The sequence below is a fragment of the Hyla sarda genome, chromosome 2, assembly GCF_029499605.1.
Source record: "Hyla sarda isolate aHylSar1 chromosome 2, aHylSar1.hap1, whole genome shotgun sequence".
Taxonomy (NCBI): Eukaryota; Metazoa; Chordata; class Amphibia; order Anura; family Hylidae; genus Hyla; species Hyla sarda.
Genome location: NC_079190.1, coordinates 332,405,457 through 332,427,692, shown reverse-complemented (window position 1 = coordinate 332,427,692; position 22,236 = coordinate 332,405,457). Strand labels below are relative to the sequence as shown.

At 44.5% G+C, this 22,236-nt stretch overlaps 2 protein-coding genes across 5 annotated transcripts in view; one reads left to right on the top strand and one right to left on the bottom strand.

Annotated features, from left to right (window-relative positions):
- Nucleotides 1–22,236, bottom strand: part of LOC130356430 (uncharacterized) — a 628,644-nt gene that overhangs the window by 353,401 nt on the left and 253,007 nt on the right. The window lies entirely within an intron of this gene.
- Nucleotides 1–22,236, top strand: part of LOC130356426 (C4b-binding protein alpha chain-like) — a 298,320-nt gene that overhangs the window by 43,547 nt on the left and 232,537 nt on the right. Inside the window, exon 1 of one of the 4 annotated variants that reach the window (XM_056557960.1) lies at nucleotides 16,053–16,187. The exons of 2 other annotated variants lie outside the window; for them this stretch is intronic. The gene's annotated coding sequence lies outside the window, so the exon portion shown is untranslated. Of the gene's footprint in view, nucleotides 1–16,052; nucleotides 16,188–22,236 lie in introns of those variants that run through there. One more of the 4 variants, XM_056557957.1, reaches the window with a different exon arrangement.

Sequence of the window (22,236 nt, the reverse complement as noted above, 5' to 3'; positions counted from 1 at the left end):
TCCGCCGTAATAGGAGCCATTGGCTGTCTGGGCATGCTGGGAGTTGTAGTTTAGCAACAGCTGGAGTCTCCCTGTCTGGGTAGACACTGCCAGGAGGGTCTGTTCACATTATACAAAACGTACAATGTGAACAGAGCTTCAGATTAACTAGCCTTGTTCCCTTCTGTAGCTCCGCCCCCCTAATGACGTCATCACTAGGGGGCGGAGCTACACGAACCCGGCCCGGGACTCCAGGGAAGTAAGCTGGACTTCGTCTTGTGTATACACTGTATACAGCTATCTATAGATAGCTGTATATAGTGTATACCGCCCAAAGGGTTAACCTACACTGTCCAGCAGTGTAAGTTAACTCTTCCCTTGCTGGGCTTGCGCATAGCGCACAGCGCAGCAAGGGGTTAAGTGAGCCAGCAATGTGTATACTGTATATACACATTGCAGGCTCACTGTAAGTTCTTGCTGGGCAGTAGATATACAATGTATACCTACGGCTCAGCGTCAGCTGTTCTCCCGGCTCTGTAGCCCTGAGAACAGCTGATCCCGACATTCACATCAGGAGGATCTCAGCGGGTGTCAGGAGGAGTGACATCCCTGGGATCTGTCCCTTACTGCAGGTACTAATACTCCCAACATGGAGCACACTCTGCTCCATGCTGGGAGCTGTAGTACCTGCATTAATAGACATATGGCAGCGAGTGTAACTTCTGACACCCACTGCGATCTGTCTATTAATACAGGTACTACAGCTCCCAGCATGGAGCAGAGTGTACTCCATGTTGGGAGTGGTAGTACTTGTAGTAAAGGAAAGATCACTGCGGGTATCACTCCTGACGCCCGCTGTGATGCTCCTGTATAATGTATGAATGCAGCGGCCGCTCTCCTATGGTCCCCTGCACGGCCGTATATATACACATATTCCTATTTCTCACAGAGAGCTGTGATTGGCTGGAACCATCTGGCCAATCACAGCTCTGCGGGAAATATGAATATGTGTATATATACGTGAGTGCAGGGGACCATAAAGAGCGGCCGCCGCATCTATACATTATACAAGAGGATCGCAAGGGACCCCTGCGATCTGTCAATTAGTACAGGTAACTACTACTCCCATCATGGAAGAGTGTATTCCATGCTGGGAGTAGTAGTACTAACTAAAAAATGTTTTAAAAAAAAAGTGAAAAACACGCACACACTACATTTTTACTATTGTCGGCTACATTTTTAGTGCTTTACCCGCTCACATAAATTGATCCCTGTTTAAAAATGAATAAACATTTCATAATAAAAATCATACATTTCATTAGATACAATTTTTTCCATCACCACTGTATCTTTTTTATTATGATTTTTTTATGATACCCTACGAAATTTTAATAAAAAAGGTATCTCCATAACTCTTTAGGATCGCTAAAGTCCAAAAAAAGAATAAAAAGATTTACCGAATGTACCCGAATACCGAATGTATCCGAAAAATCAAACTATCTGTATCCTTTTTATTAACTTTGTTATCAGAATGAATTCTTCACGTTCGTTTACGGATAACAAATGCATTCGTTATTTACAGGTCGGGAAATAACGAATGTATTCGTTACTTTGCTATTCGTATTATCGTGACTATTCGGGAATGTTCAAAATATGTTTTCGTGCATTCGGATCGGTCCGAATGCACGAAAACGGTAAAATTCGTTAATTTAGACATTCGTGCCGAACCGAATTGCACATGTCTAGCTCCTATCCCATTCTTCTATCCCGACCTCCTATCCCGTCCTCCCTTCCCGTTCTCCTATCTCGACCTCCTTTCCCGTCCTCATATCTCGACCTCCTATCTTGACCTTCTATCCCGTCCTCCTATCTCGCCCTTCTATCCAGACCTCCTATCCCATCCTCCTATCTCGACCTCCTATCCAGACCTCCCATCCCGTCCTCCTATCCCGTCCTCCTATCCCGTTCTCCTATCCCGACTTCCTATCCCAACCTCCTATCCCGACCTCCTAACCCGTCCTCATATCCCGACCTCCTATCCCGACCCGTAATATGTGTACCAGGTATTGAAATAGCTCCAGCCGTATGGAAATTATATGGGAACATACATTTCCCCTTGATTTGCATGGGACTTTAAACAAAAACCCCGACCCTCACAAATGGGGTGGTTAAGGGTTAAATTAGCTATCCTATATTTTAAGTGGACATATAAGTAACATGTGACCAAGTATTATCGAAATATCTCCAGCCGTTTGGAAGTTATGCAGTAACATTTATTTCCCATTGACTTGTATGGGACTTTAAACATAAGCCCCGCCCCTGCCAAATGGGGGTGAGTAAGGGTTAAATTACCTATCCTATGTTTGTTGTTGACATATAAGTAACATGTGTGCCAAGTTTCATGTTAATATCTTAAGCCGTTTTTGTGGAACATACACACATACATACATACATACACACGTTGAGTTTTATATATATACAGTGGTCCCTCAACATATGATATTAATTGGTTCCAGGAGAACCATCATATGTTGAAACCATCATATGTCGAGTACATATGTCTATGTAAAAATGGTAATTGGTTCTGGGGCATTGGAACCATTGTATGTTGAATACATATCTCTATGGGAAACTGTTAATTGGTTCTGGGATGACCATTGTATGTGGAGTGTATGGGGAGTGTTTAACAAACCAGGGTGCCTCCAGCTGTTGCACAACTACAACTCCCAGCATGCATGTACAGCCATTGACTGTCTGGGCATGCTGGGAGTTATAGTTTTATAGCTGGAGGCACACTGATAGGGAAACATTGATGTATGGGGTGTATAGTGTGTATATGTATTGTATGTGATGTGTGACATTGCATACAGTACTGTACAGTTCTTTAAATACCTTCAGTGGGGACAGAATGTCCTCCATTATGATCCTGCCGACTACAGCTCTATAGGAAAGGAAGGGGAGGGCAGCCAGCAGCTCATTGGATGCCTGCAGCAAGATGCTGCAGGCTATTGGCTATGGCTGCACTGGGGGGGGGGGGCGGGGATAACACGGAGCTCACAGTGGAAGCCTGGACAGCATGTTAGCAGGACAGCATGTGAGTAACAGGAGGCAGAACGGGGCACACAGGGCACATTAAACAACTATCTGTCAGTGGCTGAAGTTGTCAGGGCTGTCAGATATGTGTTTGTACGATGGCCCCGACATACAGCAGCATCATATGTCGATGCTGCCTTCAACATACGATGGGCTCTCAGAGGCCATCATATGTTGAAATGATCATATGTCGGGGCCATCATAAGTCGGGGGGTCACTGTATATGCATGCGATGGCCCCGACATATGATCAAATCGACATACGATGGCCTCTCAGAGGCCATCTCATGTCGATGTCAGCATTGACATACGATGCTTTTATATGTCGAGGCCATCACATTAACTGCTATCCGACAGCGCAAAATGCTTAAGCTGCTGTCGGATAGCAGTTTAAGCATCCCTGACAGGTTCACTTACCTATCCCCGCTGCTCCGGGTCCACTTCGCGATCCTCCGGCATCTTCTGTATCTTCTCCGTCGTCCGGGCCTCGCTTTCCGGCGTCGTTATTACGTCCTGCGCACGTAATAACGTCACCAGAAAGCGAGACCTGGACACCGGAGAACATGCAGAAGACGCCGGAGGATCGCAAAGTGGACCCGGAGCAGCGAGACAGCATCGGGAGCCCCTGGGACAGCAGCGGTGACGGTCCGGAGCGGCGGGGACAGGTACAACTTTCTCTAACAGTGGTCTTCAACCTGCGGACCTCCAGATGTTGCAAAACTACAACTCCCAGAATGCCTGGACAGCCAACGGCTGTCCGAGCATGCTGGGAGTTGTGTTTTTGCAACATCTGGAGGTCCGCAGGTTGAAGACCACTGGCTTAGCTCACTCACGTGGCGGAGTCGTTAACCCCTCACCCCGCGGCAGTGTTAATGCTGCCGCGGGGTGAGGGGTTAACGCTACCGCTGCCATGGGGTGAGGGGTTAACTTAACCCCTCACCCAATGGCAGCGGCAGTGATAACCCCCTCTCCCCAGGACATAACAGCAAAGACCCCCAGGCCTGGGCACAAAGCCCCCCCGGCCTGGGCACAAAGCTCCCCAGGCCTGGGCACAAAGCCCCCCAGACCTGGGCACAAAGCACCCCAGGCCTGGGTACAAAGCACCCCAGGCCTGGGCACAAAGCACCCCAGGCCTGGGCACAAATCTCCCCCTCCCCAGGCCTGGGCACAAATCTCCCCCCACCCCAGGCCTGGGCACAAAGCCCCCCACCCCAGGCCTGGGCACAAAGCACCCCAGGCCTGGGCACAAAGCACCCCAGGCCTGGGCACAAATCTCCCCCACCCCAGGCCTGGGCACAAATCTCCCCCACCCCAGGCCTGGGCACAAATCCCCCCAGGCCTGGGCACAAATCCCCCCACCCCAGGCCTGGGCACAAAGCCCCCCACCCCAGGCCTGGGCACAAATCTCCCCCACCCCAGGCCTGGGCACAAAGCACCCCAGGCCTGGGCACAAATCCCCCCACCCCAGGCCTGGTCAAAAAGCCCCCCACCCCATCTGTACTTTGTGTGGTTATTTTTACTTACTGTGGGTTGAAATTTCATGGACTCAGGAACCAATTACCAGTTTTCCATAGACATATGTACTCAACATATGATGGTTTCAACATATGATGGTCCTCTCGGAACCAATTACCATCATATGTTGAGGGACCACTGTATATATAGTAGCTGAGTACCCGGTGTTGCCCAGTTTTTCCTTCCTAATCCTTGTTGGGGAGGAAAATAAACAAAGGAGGAAGCTTTTGACTTCATATCCCGTCCTCATTTATTGTTGTCATATCCCAACCCCATATCACATCCTCATATCCCGTCCTCCTATCCCGACCTCCTATCTATTCCTCCTATCCCGTCCTCCTATCTTGACCTCCTATCCCGTCCTCCTATCCCGTCTCCCTATCCCATCCTCCTATCTCAACCTCCTATCTCAAACCTCCTATCCCTTCCTCATATCCCGTCCTCAAATTTCAACCTCCTATCCCGACCTCCTATCCTGACCTCCCATCTCGTCCTCCTGTCCCGTCCTCATTTCCCGTAATCCTTTCCCGTCCTCATTTCTCGACCTCCTATCCCGACCTCCTATCCCATCCCCCTATCTTGATCTCCTATCCCGACCTCCTATCCCGACCTGTAATATGTGTACCAGGTATTGAAATATCTCCAGCCGTACAGAAGTTATGTAGGAACATACATTTCCCATTGATTTGCATGGGACTTTAAACAAAAACCCTGACCCTCACAAATGGGGGTAGTTAAGGGCTAAATTAACTATTTTATATTTTAAGTGGACATATAAGTAAAATGTGACCAAGTATTATGGAGATATCTCCAGCCGTTTGGAAGTTATGCAGTAACATATATTTTCCATTGACTTGTATGGGACTTTAAACATAAACCCCGCCCCTGGCAAATGGGGGTGAGTAAGGGTTAAATCACCTATCCTATGTTTGTTGTTGACATATAAGTAACATGTGTGCCAAGTTTCATGTTAATATCTTTAGCCGTTTGGACGTGATACTGGAACATAAACACACACATACACACACACATACATACACACATACAAACGTTGAGTTTTATATATATAACAAATATCCAAGAGAGCAGCACAACCGGAGAGTAAAGGGGTGCCAGCGGCGGGGAGCTCGGTCCAGGCTAGTCACACATCCAAGGTAGTAAACCGCAGCACTCAGAGGATAAGGTGCAAAATAAAGTGATTTATTCCATACAAACACTGAGCAACGTTTCAGCTGCCATGCAGCCTTTTTTTATATATATAAAATTTTATTTTCTGTGTAGGAGTGGGGCATGAGGAAGGATTTGGGAGGGATAGGGGTGTGGCTAGGGGCGGAATTTTGCAGGGGGTCCTTGCTTTATTTAGTCCGGGGGCCCTGAGTGTTGTCAGTCTGCTCCTGGTCCTATTCTATTTAATATATTTATTAATGACCTTGTCAAGGGATTGTATTGTAAAGTAGCAATCTTTGCAGATGATACTAAACTCTGTAAAGGGGTTAACACAATAGAGGGCTGTGCACTGTTACAAATGGATCTGGATAGGTTGGTGGTTTGGGCTGAGAAGTGGCAGATGAGGTTCAACACTGATAAATGTAAGATAATGCACATGGGGAGGAAAAATCCAGGCTGGGATTATGTATTAAATGGGAGAACACTTGGGACGACTAACATGGAAAAGGACTAAGGAGTCTTAGTTAACAGTAAATTTAGCTGTAGTGACCAGTGTCGGGCAGCTGCTGCCAAGGCCAATAAAATAATGGGGTGCATCAATAGGGGTGATAGATGACCACTACAAGGAAATTATTCGACCACTGTACAAATCACTAGTCAGACTACACATGGAATACTGTGTACAGTACTGGGCACCAGTGTACAAGAAAGACATAGTGGAGCTGCAGAGGGTTCAAAGACGGGTAACCAGGGTAATACGGGAATGGCAGGACTACAGTACATAGGACTATATTATCAGAATTAGGGTTATTTAGTTTAGAAAAAAGAAAGCTTAGGGGAGACCTGATAACTATGTATAAATATATCAGGGGACAGTACAGAGATCTCTCCCATGATCTATTTATACCCAGGACTATATCTATAACAAGGAGGCATCCTCTACGTCTTGAGGAAAGGTTTCTACACCAGCACAAACGGGGGTTCTTTACTGTAAGAGCAGTGAGACTGTGGAACTCTCTGCCGGAGGAGGTGGTCATGGTGAAATCAGTAAGTAAGTTCAAAAGGGGTCTGGATGCATTTTTGGAGAGTAATAACATTACAGGTTATAGATTCTAGATTTATAGGGACAGAAGGTTGATCCAGGGATTTATTCTGACTGCCATATTGGAGTCGGGAAGGAATTTTTACCTCTAGTATGAGGGTTTTTTGCCTTCCTCTGGATCAACTCAGTAGGAACTCAATAGGGATATAGGTTGAACGTGATGGACTCTGTTTTTTTTTCAACCTTATGAACTATGTTACTATGGAATTGCAAAAGGATTCCAGTAAAGCTATTTTACAGAATGTTTAACACCCAAATTCAATACTCAGCAACACAAAAAAGGTATGCAAAAGTATATAAAGCTTTATTAAAGATACATGGAAAAACGTACTTTAAAAACAATGCATAGACACAGTGCATGTCCCCTGACGAAGCGCAGTAGCGCAAAATGTACATTGCGGTAAGTGCAGGTGGTACATGGCTCTACATTGGTGATTATTTTCAATTTTTTGTGCACTGTATGCTTATACATTCCTAACCATTCTCTGTCAGGGTTCATATATACCCTTTTCAGCGTACTCTTGGTTTGTGTTTTTGTGCATACATATGTACTTGTTTGCATTTACGCTCCCAATGCGTGCATCTGTATCCCCTGCCTTTTACTCAATTCTGTGCACTTTGTCTATGCATTGTTTTTAAAGTATGTTTTCCATGTATCTTTAATAAAGCTTTATATACTTTTGCATACCTTTTTTGTGTTGCTGAGTATTGAATTTGGATGGTAAACATTTTGGTTGTCTCAGCAACCTACAACCAGTTGGTTCATGTTTTGGTGTCTATTTCACAGAATCCAGCCAGCGGGGGACACTTTCAAACATCACATCCTCACCATCCCCCCCTGACAGGAACATCTACCAGGGATGGTGAGGAAGAAGATTTTAGCATATATAATGCATTGCCCTGCGGTGTATATATAGTAAAATCTGATAACAGGTCCCCTTTAACCCCTTAAGGACTCAGCCCATTTTGGCCTTAAGGACTCAGCAAATTTAATTTTTACGTTTTCATTTTTTCCTCCTCGCCTTCTAAAAATCATAACTCTTTTATATTTTCATCCAAAGACTAGTATGAGGGCTTGTTTTTTGCGTGACCAGTTGTCCTTTGTAATGACATAACTCATTATATCATAAAACGTATGGCGCAACCAAAAAACACTATTTTTGTGGGGAAATTAAAACAAAAAACGCACTTTTGCTAATTTTGGAAGGTTTCGTTTTCACGCCGTACAATTTATGGTAAAAATGACATGTGTTCTTTATTCTGAGGGTCAATACGATTAAAATGATACCCATGATTATATACTTTTCTATTATTGTTGCGCTTAAAAAAAATCACAAACTTTTTAACCAAATTAGTACGTTTATAATCCCTTTATTTTGATGACCTCTAACTTTTTTATTTTTCCGTATAAGCGGCGGTATGGGGGCTCATTTTTTGCGCCATGATCTGTACTTTTTTTTGATACTACATTTGCATATAAAAAACTTTTAATAAATTTTTTATAATTTTTTTTAAATAAAATGTATTAAAAAAGTAGGAATTTTGGACATTTTTTTTTTCGTTCACGCCGTTCACCGTACGGGATCATTAACATTTTATTTTAATAGTTCGGACATTTACGCACGCGGCAATACCAAATATGTCTATAGAAAAAAAAATTATGCTTTTTGGGGGTAAAATAGGAAAAAACGGACGTTTTACTTTTTTATTGGGGGAGGGGATTTTTCACTTTTTTTTTACTTTTACATTTTTTTTTTACACTTGAATAGTCCCCATAGGGGACTATTCATAGCGATACCATGATTGCTAATACTGATCTGTTCTATGTATAGGACATAGAACACATCAGTGTTATCGGTCATCTTCTGCTCTGGTCTGCTTGATCTCAGACCAGAGCAGGAGATGCCGGGAGCCGGACGGAAGAAGGAGAGGGGACCTCCGTGCGGCGTTCTGAATGATCGGATCCCCGCAGCAGCGCTGCGGGCGATCCGATCATTCATTCAAATCGCGCACTGCCGCAGATGCTGGGATCTGTATTGATCCCGGCACCTGAGGGGTTAATGGCGGACGCCCGCGAGATCGCGGGCGTCAGCCATTGCCGGCAGGTCCCTGGCTGCGATCAGCAGCCGGGATCAGCCGCGCATGACACGGGCATCGCATGACACGGGCATCGTTAAGTACCACCGCACCAGGACGTGCATTTACGTCCTGCGTCCTTAAGGGGTTAAAGGGGTACTCCCGTGGAAAACATTTTTTTTTTTTTAAATCAACTGGTGCCAAAAAGTTAAACAGATTTGTAAATGAATTAAATTAAAAAATCTTAATCCTTCCAGTACTTATTAGTTGATGAATACTACAGAGGAAATTGTTTTCTTTTTGGAAGCCAGAACTCTCTGCTGACATCATGACCACAGTGCTATCTGCTGAAATCATTTTAAGAACTGTCCAGAGTAGGAGAAAATCCCTATAGCAAAAATATGCTGTTCTGGACAGTTCCTAAAATGGACAGAGGTGCCAGCAGAGAGCACTGTGCTTGTGATGTCAGCAGAGAGCGCTGTGTTCCTAAAAGAAAACCATTTCCTCTGTAGTATTCAGACCCTAAAAAGTACTGGAAGGATTAAGATTTTTTAATAGAAGTAATTTAAAAATCTGTTAAACTTTCTGGCACCAGTTGATTTAAAAAAAAAAAAAGTTTTCCATGGGAGTATCCCTTTAAGGCTAGATTCCACTTGGCAGTCTTTTTTTTTTTTTTTAACTGCCACTATAGTTTTTATTTTCAAAGACTTTTATTAAGTTTTTGTCACTGCAGTTTTTGAGCCAAAGCCCAGCATTTATTCAAAAGGAATGGGTAATATAAAGGAATGACTTACACTTCTTCTCCATTATGGATTCACATCTGGGTTTGCCTCAAAAACTGCAGTGGTATTTTTTTTTAAACTGCCTAGTGGAAACTCAGCCTAAATAGGACATTTGGTGTTTCCCATGCTCTTGCAGGATAAGCAGACCATTTTCTAATTGTTACATTTTAATCAAAGTTATTCGTCAAGCAAATGCGCAATCCTCTTTATAAATGTGAGGGACTTGAGAATCATGTGCTCATGCCCTCTGTTTTGTTGCTCAGCTGTCGAAGTTGGCACATATTAAAGGCAATGCCTGGCAGAGTTGGCATATCTCTGGGGAATGACAGTCCTTCTTTACCGTGAGGACTGTGAATTTATGGAACGGTCTACCTCAGGAACTGGTCACAGCAGAAACAATTAACAGCTTTAAAACAGGATTAGATACATTCATGGAACAAAATAACATTAATGCTTATGAAGAAATATAAAATCCCATCCCTTCCCCAATATCGCGCCACACCCCTACCCCTTAATTCCCTGGTTGAACTTGATGGACATATGTCTTTTTTCGACCGTACTAACTATGTAACTATGTAACATGTAATAACGCAGTTAGAGCAAAATGCATTGAAAAATGTGCGAAATTCCATAAGTAAATTTGGGCCAGTGTATAACCAGCTGCTTTTCTATTGTGTTCCATTGGACTCAATAACTGGAAGAAGATGGAAAAAATAGCATCTGTATTTTTAACATTAGTGCGCATGGCATTCTATGGAAAAAGTGGTTGTCTGTGCACACAATGGGGGGAATTTATAATTATGTGTCTATTGTAGACACAGTTCTACCCCTTTACACTCTTGTCTAATTTACACTCTTGCTCAGAATTTACTAAGGCTGTACACTCCTTCGATAAATCTTGTGCAAATATAGAAACGCCCCCCTCGCTCTACCGTACACTCCTTCTCTACCTCACAGGAAAAGTGGACGTAGGGATTTTGTTCTATTGCTTTGAGCCCAGGATTCCCAGGTTTTTTTGTCAATCAGCAAAAATGCCAGAAAAACTGTCACAGCTTTTTCCTGCGTTTTGTCAGTTTTTCTTGCATTTTTTTCTTGCGTTTTTGCTGGTGTTAGGAAACCAAAAAATGTACTAAACTTTTTGTTGTTTTTTTTCTTCGAAATTTAGATACGTGAATGCGGAGGACTATGTCAGATTTGGTGGATTGTCACATTTTTTTTGTGGGGGGGTGTTTTTTTTTTTATAAAAAAATGTTTTCAACGTGTTGTGTTTTTTATAATGGAATTTTCAGGCTTAGTAGTGGAAGGCGTCTTGTAGACAGAATCTATTACTAGGCCGGAGCTTAGCGTTAGCCCCCAAATAAGCTAGCGCTAACCTCCAATTATTACCCCGGTACCCACCGCCACAGGGATTCCGAGAAGAGCCAGTTCCAACAGGCCCGGAGCGTCAAAAAATGGCGCTCCTGGGCCTAGGGGGTAACAGGCTGGCGTTATTTAGGCTGGGCAGGGCCAGTAACAATGGTCCTCACGGAACCTGGTAACGTCAGGCTGTTGCTGCTTGGTTGGCATCTGGCTGATACTGAAAAAATTAGGGAACCACACACTTTTTTTTGTATTTATTTATTTAAATGAAAAAAAAAACAAAAAAAAAAAAACGCATATGGTTCCCCCTATTTTCAGTATCAGCCAGATACCAACCAAGCAGCAACAGCCTGACATTACCAGGGTGGGTGAGGACCATTGTTACTGGCCTTCCCCAGCCTAAATAACGCCAGCCTGTTACCGCCTAGGCCCAGGTCCCGGCACCCCTGTGGCGGTGGGTACCAGGGTAATAATTGGAGGTTAGCGCTAGCTAATTTTGGGGCTAACGCTAAGCCCCGGCTTAGTAATGGATTCCATCTATTAGACAGCTTCCACTACTAACCCTGAAAATTCAATTATAAAAAACACGGACACATTGAAAAAAAATGTTATTTAAAAAAACACTCCCTCACAGCCCTCGTTAACCATTTTATTTAAATTTAAAAAAAGCTGGTCATCGTCGCAGTCCACCGAATCTGATGTAGTCCTCCGCATTCACGTATCTGAAATGAGAAGAAAAGAAAAACAAGAAATATCGGTTAATACATTTTTTGTGCTCTCCCCTGGGAAGAGCGCACATAATGCAGCGTGTTCCTTAACAGGGAGCCTCCATTTGTTGCTAAACTACAACTCCCATCATGAGGGGCTATAGTTAAGCAACAGCTGGAGGCACGCTGGTTGCAAAACACTGAGAGTTTGTTTAACTCAGTGTTTCCCAATCCGTGTGCCTCCAGCTGTTGCAAAACTACAACTCCCAGCATGTACGGTTTGTCAGTGCATGCTGGGAGTTATAGTTTTGCAACAGCTGGAGGCACCCAGGTAGGGAAACACTGAGTTGGGAAACAGACAATATTTTCCAACCAGTGTGCCTCCACTGTAGTTTTGCAACATCTGGAAGAGCACAGATTGGAGACCACTGCACAGTGGTCTCCAAACTGCGGCCCTCCAGATGTTGCAAAACTATAACTCCCAGCATGCCCAGACAGCCAAAAGCTGTCTGGGCATGCTGGGAGTTGTAGTTTTGAAACTACCAGAAGCAGCAGTGAAGAGCTTCACTGCTGCCTCTGATGCAGATGCCGCCGCCGCCTCCTCCACTTAACCGCCGGCAGAGCTGCCAACCCGTGTGCCTCCAGCGGTCCCCGCCGCAGCTCTCTGCGTCATCTTCCCCTGCTCTGCTCGGACTTCTAGCAGCGGGCACAGCAGGGGAAATGAACTTTACCCCCAGTCAGCTCATTCACTGTGATTGGTCCACAGGGACCAATCACAGTGATCGCTGACCAGGACCATCGACAGATGGTCCTGGGGGGTGTTGCAGAAGTTGTCCCCTGCTGGAAACAGCGGGACTTCTGCCAGTTAACCCGTACGGTGCCACGCATCGCCGGGTTAACTGAATGCCATTTATAAACGGCGGAATGCGCGAAGGATCTGCGCAATCCGCCGTTGATAAATGACATTATGCAATGCGGATCGCAGCAGATCTCCAGAATGATCTGCTGTGATCCGCATTTAAATTAAAAAGCCGGTGGTACATGCGTCTACATCACGCTGCCACCGACTCCTATATACACTGTAATAATTCATAATCCCCCCGGGAGACGGGAGCTCTGATTGGTGGATAGCTATTGAGCAATCAGAGCTCCACTCTCCCAGCGGCGGGGATTAGGAATTATTACAGTGTATATAGAAGCCGTCGGCAGCGCGATGTAGACGCATGTACCGCCGACTTTTACAGTTAATAAATGCGGATCGCAGCGGGTCTCTGGAGAATGACCTGCTGCGAACTGCACCTCAACCCCTGGACTACAACTCCCATTATGTGCAGAGTCTGTCCATGATGGGAGTAGTAGTTCTAAATGTCCCGCAGCCGGGGGATGTGCAAGTGCCATCCCTCAGCAGCACCGCAGTACTATAACTACTCCCATCATGGGACAGACTCTGTCCCATGATGGGAGTAGTAGTCCAAGGGCAGAGGTGCAGATCGCAACAGATCATTATCCAGAGACCCGCTGCGATCCGCATTTATTAACTATACAAGCCAGCGGTACATGCGGCTACACTGCGCTGCCCGCGGGCTCCTATATACAGCTCATATTCATAATCCCCGCCGGGAGAGAGGAGCTCTGATTGGTTAATAGCTTTTCACCTATCAGAGCTCCTGTATCCCGGCAGCGGGGATTAGGAATTATGACAGTGAATATAGAAGCCGGTGGCAGCGCAGTGAAGCAGCATGTACCGCTGGTTTTACAGTTAATAAATGCGGATAACGCAGCGGGTCTCTGGATAATGACCTGCTGCGATTGGCACCTCAGCCCCTGGACTACAACTCCCATCATGGGCAGAGTCTGTCCATGATGGGAGTAGCAGTCCTTACTGTGCCAAAATAGACACTTTTGGTACGTGTCCTCCTAGGTGGTGTATATTTGCGCAAGAAAACGCCGTTTGCACATTTTTTGACGCAAAAACAAAACAAAACACAGTTAGTAAATTGATTCTACAGTAGAAAATGCTCTACGGTAGACTTAAAGGGTACCTCTCATCAAATAAACTTTTGATATATTTTAGATTAATGAATGTTGAATAACTTTCCAATAGCATGTTAATGAAAAATATGCTTCTTTCTATTGTATTTTTCCCGATCAGTCCTGTCAGCAAGCATTTCTGACTCATGCTGGAGTCCTAAACACTCAGAGCTGCCAGCCTGCATTGTTCATAGCCAAACAGGCTGTGAACAAAGCAGGCTGGCAGCTCTGAGTGTTCTCCTTTGTGAACAAAGCAGACTGGCAACTCGTAGTGTTTAGGACTCCAGCATGAGTCTGAAATGCTTGCTGCCAGGACTGGTAGGGAGACCCCTAGTGGTCATTTCTTCAAAGTGGAAAATTAAATAGAAAGAAGCATATTTTTTAATAACATGCAATTGTAAAGTTATTCTGCATACATTAATCTATAATATATCAAAAGTTTTTTTGATGAGAGGTACCCTTTAACCGTAGAAAAGGTGAGGAAAAATTCTATCAAAATTTGCGCAAAAAAAGACGCAAAAAAAAAACACTTGCGCATATTTTTGCGCAAAAAAATAGACACAAAACAGCTCTATATACAATGATAATTTCCCCCCAATATGTAAAAATACAGACTTTTTTTCCAGCCACAAAAAATGGAAAAAATGTGTTCGTTTTTTTTATACTGTGTGCACAAGCACTTTCCCATAGACCTTCACAGAGGACAATAATGTTAAAAATAAGGACATCATTTTTCCCACAATTTTGTGGACGCATTTTTAACAATGAAATATGCCTAAAAATGCACTGTGTATACCTAGTCTTAAAGGGGTACTCCGGTGGTAAATTTTTTTGACTATATGGCATCTTTTTTGTAAGTTTAGTTTTTTTGCAATATACATGTGTTGTATGTTTTGGCAGCATGTGTGTGTTTACCTACCTGTTGGGCTGGAAGTTCTGTAGTTCTGAGGGTTTTCTTTTACTGTCGTCTACCATGTTCTGAATCTTCTGAATCTCTTGTGGACAAGACATCAGAGCTTTGTTTTTCTCTCTGTCTGCGTGACAGAAATAAGCCACGCCCCCTCATCTCCCCCCTCCCGGAGTTCTGCATGAGAAGCCATAGTACACAGCTCCTTATCTCCCCTCCCTCCCCTGCTCTGCTCCTGAGGACGCAGGTCTGCACAGGAGAACGGAACACAGAAGATAAATGTGTTATCTGAAGGGAAGGATTACAAGGTGCAGGGGCCGGGGATGTACAGACTGCAGGGGAAGAAATCTCATACTGGATCTCTATATGTGAAGGGGGAGGGGGACTCCTGAATGACACATGCTGGGAGTTGTAGTCCCTGTTATGTGTGTGTATGCTAGTGTTTCCAAACCAGTGTGCCTCCAGCTGTTGCAAAACTGCAACTCCCAGCATGCCCTGACAGACTTTGGGCATGCTGGTAGTTGTACATTTGCAACAGCTGGAGGCACACTAGTTGGGAAACACTGTTCTAGCCTATTAAGCATACACATCATGTTACACCAGTGTTTCCCAACCAGTGTACCTCCAGCTGTTGCAAAACTACAACTCCTAGCATGCCCAAAGGCTGTCAGGGCATGCTGGGAGTTGTAGTTTTGCAACACCTGGAGGCACCCTGGTTGGGAAACACTGGTGTATGCCCTATAGAGGTGTGGTGAACTACAACCCCCAGGAGACTACAGAGGCAGCATGCTGGTGTTATACCACAGACTGAAGACTCCTGAATGACACATGCTGGGAGTTGTAGTCCCTTTTGTGTGTCTATATGCCAGTGTATCCCAACCAGGGCTGATTATATTAGTGTGTTGTGTAGAAGGGGGCTGACCCGGGAAAATAGTGGGATGGGTAAAGGGCGGAACAAACAAAAAAATAAAAAAAGGAGCCGCCCCAAACCAGCAAGGCATGTGGCATGCAAGAAACAGAAAATAGAAGCAAAGATAAGAAAACATAGTGGGGGATTAAAAGACAACAAAGAACGGAAATAGAGTCGCCTAAACAACAAGAATAGAAATGAAACAAAACAAATAGAGTAAGTCAAAAACGGAAAAAGACGTTGACCACCGGAGTACCCCTTTAAGCTTAAGAGCAACTCACAGAATACTAGACTGAGTTCACATAGTGTAAAAAGAAAACAAGAAAAGTCCCTAAAATTGGTATAAAAAGCAACTGTTTTTTTATTTATTTAATAATGCAGTTTTGTTTGTATTTTACACTTCCTTCTGGTGGACTGGCAAAGTTTGAATCCCACAGCTCCACCTCAAACAGTTTATAGAGCTGACCAAACAGTTTTTAAGCTGTTTCTGCTTTCACTCTATATTGTATTTAAATAGGGACAGCTCCTCGAACATGCAAGGTCGTGATGTTACATTAGAGGTGAGTTGACTGGTAAACACCTTACATGATACAGCCATTTTATGATGAAATGTTTTAAAATATTTGTTTTAATCTCTCCTACTGATTCAGAATTTTATGGCAAATCATTGAAATAACGTGACTTAGGATAACCTTAACTCCTTAAAGGGGTACTCCGAAGGATAGGGGATAAGATGTCAGATCGCCGCGGTCCCGCTGCTGGGGACCCCGGGGATTGCCGCTGCGGCACCCCGCTGTCATTACTGCACAGAGCGAGTTCGCTCTGTGCGTAATGACGGGAGATACAGGGGCCGGAGCAGCACGGCCCGTCCCCTTAATGCAAGTCTATGGCAGGGGGCGTGACGACCGCCACGCCCCCTTCCCATAGACTTGTATTGCCGGGGGACGGACCGTGATGTCACGAGGGGCGGAGCCGTGACGTAACAATGCTCCGGCCCCTGTATTGCCCTTCATTACGTGCAGAGCGATCTTGCTCTGCGCAGTAATGATAGCGGGGTGCCGCAGCAGTGATCCCCAGGGTCCCCAGCAGCGGGACCCCGGCGAGCTGACATCTTATCCCCTATCCTTTGGATAGGGGATAAGATGTCTAGGGGCGGAGTACCCCTTTAACCCCTTAAGGACGCAGGACGTAAATGTACGTCCTGGTGAGGTGGTACTTAACGCACCAGGACGTACATTTACGTCCTAAGCATAACCGCGGGCATCGGAGCGATGCCCGTGTCATGCGCGGCTGATCCCGGCTGCTGATCGCAGCCAGGGACCCGCCGGCAATGGCCGACGCCCGCGATCTCGCGGGCGTCCGCCATTAACCCCTCAGGTGCCGGGATCAATACAGATCCCGGCATCTGCGGGAGTTCGCGATTAAAATGAACGATCGGATCGCCCGCAGCGCTGCTGCGGGGATCCGATCATTCATAACGCCGCACGGAGGTCCCCTCACCTTCCTCCGTGCGGCTCCCGGCGTCTCCTGCTCTGGTCTGTGATCGAGCAGACCAGAGCAGGAGATGACCGATAATACTGATCTGTTCTATGTCCTATACATAGAACAGATCAGTATTAGCAATCATGGTATTGCTATGAATAGTCCCCTATGGGGACTATTCAAGTGTAAAAAAAAATGTAAAAGTAAAAGTAAAAAAAAAGTGAAAAATCCCCTCCCCCAATAAAAAAGTAAAACGTCCGTTTTTTCCTATTTTACCCCCAAAAAGCGTAAAAAACATTTTTTATAGACATATTTGGTATCGCCGCGTGCGTAAATGTCCGAACTATTAAAATAAAATGTTAATGATCCCGTACGGTGAACGGCGTGAACGAAAAAAAATTTAAAAAGTCCAAAATTCCTACTTTTTTAATACATTTTATTAAAAAAAAAATTATAAAAAATGTATTAAAAGTTTTTTATATACAAATGTGGTATCAAAAAAAAGTACAGATCATGGCGCAAAAAATGAGCCCCCATACCGCCGCTTATACGGAAAAATAAAAAAGTTATAGGTCATCAAAATAAAGGGATTATAAACGTACTAATTTGGTTAAAAAGTTTGTGATTTTTTTTAAGCGCAACAATAATATAAAAGTATATAATAATGGGTATCATTTTAATCGTATTGACCCTCAGAATAAAGAACACATGTCATTTTTACCAGAAATTGTACGGCGTGAAAACAAAACCTTCCAAAATTAGCAAAATTGCGTTTTTCGTTTTAATTTCCCCACAAAAATAGTGTTTTTTGGTTGCGCCATACATTTTATGATATAATGAGTGATGTCATTACAAAGGACAACTGGTCGCGCAAAAAACAAGCCCTCATACTAGTCTGTGGATGAAAATATAAAAGAGTTATGATTTTTAGAAGGCGAGGAGGAAAAAATGAAAACGTAAAAATTAAATTGTCTGAGTCCTTAAGGCCAAAATGGGCTGAGTCCTTAAGGGGTTAAGGACCTTAATGACCAAGCCAAATTTTTCAAATCTGTCCTGTGTCTCTTTAAGTGTTAATTAGAGATGAGCGAACTTACAGTAAATTCGATTCGTCACGAACTTCTCGGCTCGGCAGTTGATGACTTTTCCTGCATAAATTAGTTCAGCTTTCAGGTGCTCCCGTGGGCTGGAAAAGGTGGATACAGTCCTAGTAGACTCTTTCCTAGGACTGTATCCACCTTTTCCAGCCCACCGGAGCACCGGAAAGCTGAACTAATTTATGCAGGAAAAGTCAGCAACCGCCGAGCCGAGAAGTTCGTGACGAATCGAAATCGAATTTACTGTAAGTTCGCTCATCTCTAGTGTTAATACCTCTAACTACTTAGCGATGCGTTTCTGAGATTGTTTTTATGACATATTGTACTTTATATTAGTGGTAAATTTTTTGTTGATTCATGCAGCATTTTTTTTTGTGAAAAACTCCAAAATAATAATAATAATTTTTGTTATGGAATTCACTGTATGGTAAAAATTGTTACTTATATTCTGCGGCTCAGTACAATTACATCGCTTTTTTTATTGCATTTATGATTTTTTCTACACTTTCTTACATTATTTAAAACCTTTTTTAATTTTTTAGTTTTCACTTTTTATCTGTTATACTATGCTGCAGCACAGTATAACTGTCAGTGTACACTGACTAACAGCCTGTGCGATCCCGCCTAATTTTTATATGTCACTTAATGTGGCCAAAGCAGTCTACTTACATAGCAATTGAATCACTATTCCTTAACTGCCGCATTAGAATGTGAAGGTGATAGTTAACCAATCTCAGTGCTCAATAGGTGTAATGTTATATCCACTAATTTTTTTATATTCACAAAAGAGCTTCTGAATCATTCTTACATAATGGCATGAGGCTGGAGTCCACATTCACTAGCTGTGCACTTATGGTCTCGACTAGAATTGAAGAAACTTTTGAAAAGTTTGGTTCGCCGGACTTGCTGAACTTTTCGCGAGTTCAGTTCGGCTCGGTTCAACTTGAACCATCAAATATCAAATGAACATCAAATGAAATAAACCACTAAACACGTTTATAACACTAACAGCTCTAAAACCCTGCCACCGTTAGGAATGTATTCAAGTAGTTTTAAAGTGTTTTTAAAGAAAACCAATCAGCAGATTTTAGCATATATAACGCTCGACAACGCATTATATGTGCTAAAATCATTATTCTCACGATCCCCGGGGAACATTTGTGCCCCAAGGGATGGTGAAGATATGAAGTTATAAAGTCGCCGCCCGGAAAGTAGTCCCTTGGGTGGGGACTTACAATTACTAGCTCCAGTTGCTCCAGCCGTGGCCCCGCCCAACAGCTTGAATGACGGCTCGCGTCATCACTCTGCTCCCTTAGCAGATGGAGCAGAGCAGTGACTTGAGCCATCAATCAAGGTTAGGGGGCAGGGCCACGGCTGTAATAACGGGAGCTAGTAAGTGTAAGTAGTCCCTTGGGTGGGGACTTACAATTACTAGCTCCAGTTGCTCCATCTGTGGCCCCGCCCAACAGCTGGAATGACGACTCGCGTCATCACTCTGCTCCCTTAGCAGATGGAGCAGAGCAATGACTTGAGCCATCAATCAAGGTTAGGGGGCAGGGCCACGGCTGGAATAACAGGAGCTAGTAAGTGTAAGTCCCCACCCAGGAGGCCGGGGGGAACTTTATAACTTAATATCTTCACCATCCCTGGGGGCACAAACGTCCCCCGGGGATAGTGAGGATAATGATTTTAGCATATATAACGCATTGTCGAGCCTTATATATGCTAAAATCTGCTGATTGGTTCCCTTTAAGGCTGTTATGCAGACATGCGGAAACCCATGGTAACCCTATTACAGCACACCCATTTTTTAGTGTGTTCCAAGTGTTCCAAAAATTACCCCTTTTTGGGAGTAGCAACAGGTTTATAGTCTAGCAAGTGAAGAAGACAGCATACATTTTTCCAAGTGTTCCAAAAATTACCCCTTTTTGGGAGTAGCAACAGGTTTTTAGTCTAGCAAGTGAAGAAGACAGCATACATTTTTCCAAGTGTTCCAAAAATTACCCCTTTTTGGGAGTAGCAACAGGTTTTTAGTCTAGCAAGTGAAGAAGACAGCATACATTTTTCTAAGTGTTCCAAAAATTACCCCTTTTTGGGAGTAGCAACAGGTTTTTAGTCTAGCAAGTGAAGAAGACAGCATACATTTTTCTAAGTGTTCCAAAAATTACCCCTTTTTGGGAGTAGCAACAGAATTGGTGTTCTAAAATAGTAAAGACTGAAAAAGACATACCTCTTCAGGTGGTTGCTTACTGATGTTAATAGCCTACAGCATGAGATGGAAGACAGATGTCACTAGCATACAGCATGAGATGGCGGACTGGTAGTGGCAGGAAAGTTGGTGAGCTGGTGGCTTACTGATGTTACTATTGTACAGTATGAGATGACAGACAAATGTCACTAGTGTACAGCATGTGATGGCGGACTGGTAGTGGCAGGAAGATGGTGACCACACTGCCTGCTGCACTGAACACTCTCTCCAAAGCCACACTAGAAGGTGAACAAGGCAGAACACTCATGGCAAACTGGGCAAGTTCTGGCCAATGAGAGAACATCCGTACTGCTGTTATCAAGATGTCAAATCTCCTCCATTCCTCCTTCTACCATCATCGCTGTCAGTGTCTGCTCCAAAAGGAATATCAGAGACATTACAAAGCCGATGCCACTGTTTTCCTTGTTGACATATCTTGTCATGAGCATGCGACAAGTGTCCCTGATTAGTTGCCAATCCCTGATCTGTAAATCACACTGGCTCCAGAAATGCCTTACTGTGGCATGAGAAAGTCGATCACCGATTCGAGCTGCTGGTAGAGGCAGTCCAACATGTGTAAAATGGAGTTCCACTGCATTGGAATAAGGCAGTATTGGGAAGGCTGTTTTGGCGCTGTAGGTGAAGCAAGTCATGTTTAAAAGCATACGAACGGCTAAACCGAATGCAAATTTTCCTGCACATAGACACCAGTGGTTTGACTCCTGGACAAGTTGTCAAGAAATGTTTGACCACAAGGTTAAGCATGTGTGCCAAACAGGGAGAATGTGTCATGCCACCTACATGCAGCGCTTTAACGATGTTTGTGCTGTTATTGACAACAACATTTCCCAATGTCAGCTAAAGACCTTGGAACCAGTGTGAAACCTCTTTTTGCAGACAGGGTATCAGCTGTATGGGTTTTCTTGCCCAGGCTCAGCAGGTGTAACACAGCATGGCAGCGCTTGATTTTGCAGTAATGAAAGGAGGGTAAGGGAGGAGGAGGATAAGCTACGCTCTTCCTTGTGTGGTGCAAGTTATCCGTAGAGGAGGAGAGAGATAGGCGGGGGGGGGGGGGGGGGGGGGGGTCGGGGGTTGGTCAGCACAACCATGGAGGTGTCACTACAATTTCCTGGCCTTGTTGAGGTGGAGCCTCGTTCTGCAGGATGTTGACCCAGTGGGCTATAAAAGACATACATTGCCCCTGGCCATAGCTGCTACTCCACGTTTCAACCATGGCTTGCACTGTTCATGGAGTGGCTCCCCTCTTGGCCAAGTGATTGTGCCAAGTGGGGATGGCTTTCTTTGCAACATAATGGTGTCTAGGTACGCACCACCTGGGAGGGACACACCCCATTGGTTGCCTGGAGGCCGTGGTATGGGAGAGCCTGCGCCACCAAAAACTTTGCCACATATGAATTGAGGCGCACTACATCAGGGTGACTGAGAGGAAAATATTGTCTGGAGGACATAGATTCTCCAATGGATAACTGACTGGATCGGGGAGGAGGAGGACATGACACAGATGAGGCAAATCCAAAAAAATATGCTGCCTGTGGAAAAGGCCTGGCTGTTAGACAGTTGGGAGGGATCTGGAGGATCATCAGTAGCAGCAGCAGTAGCAGCAGCATTTTCCTTACATTGTGGGGAGTCTCGACTGTCCCACGCGGCCTTGTGGTGAGGCTCCATATGCCAACGTAGAGGTGTAGTTCCTACACTCGGACCCTTGCCATGGTTTACTTTCTGTTTGCAGAGACTACCTATTGCCATATTCTCTGGATCAGGTAA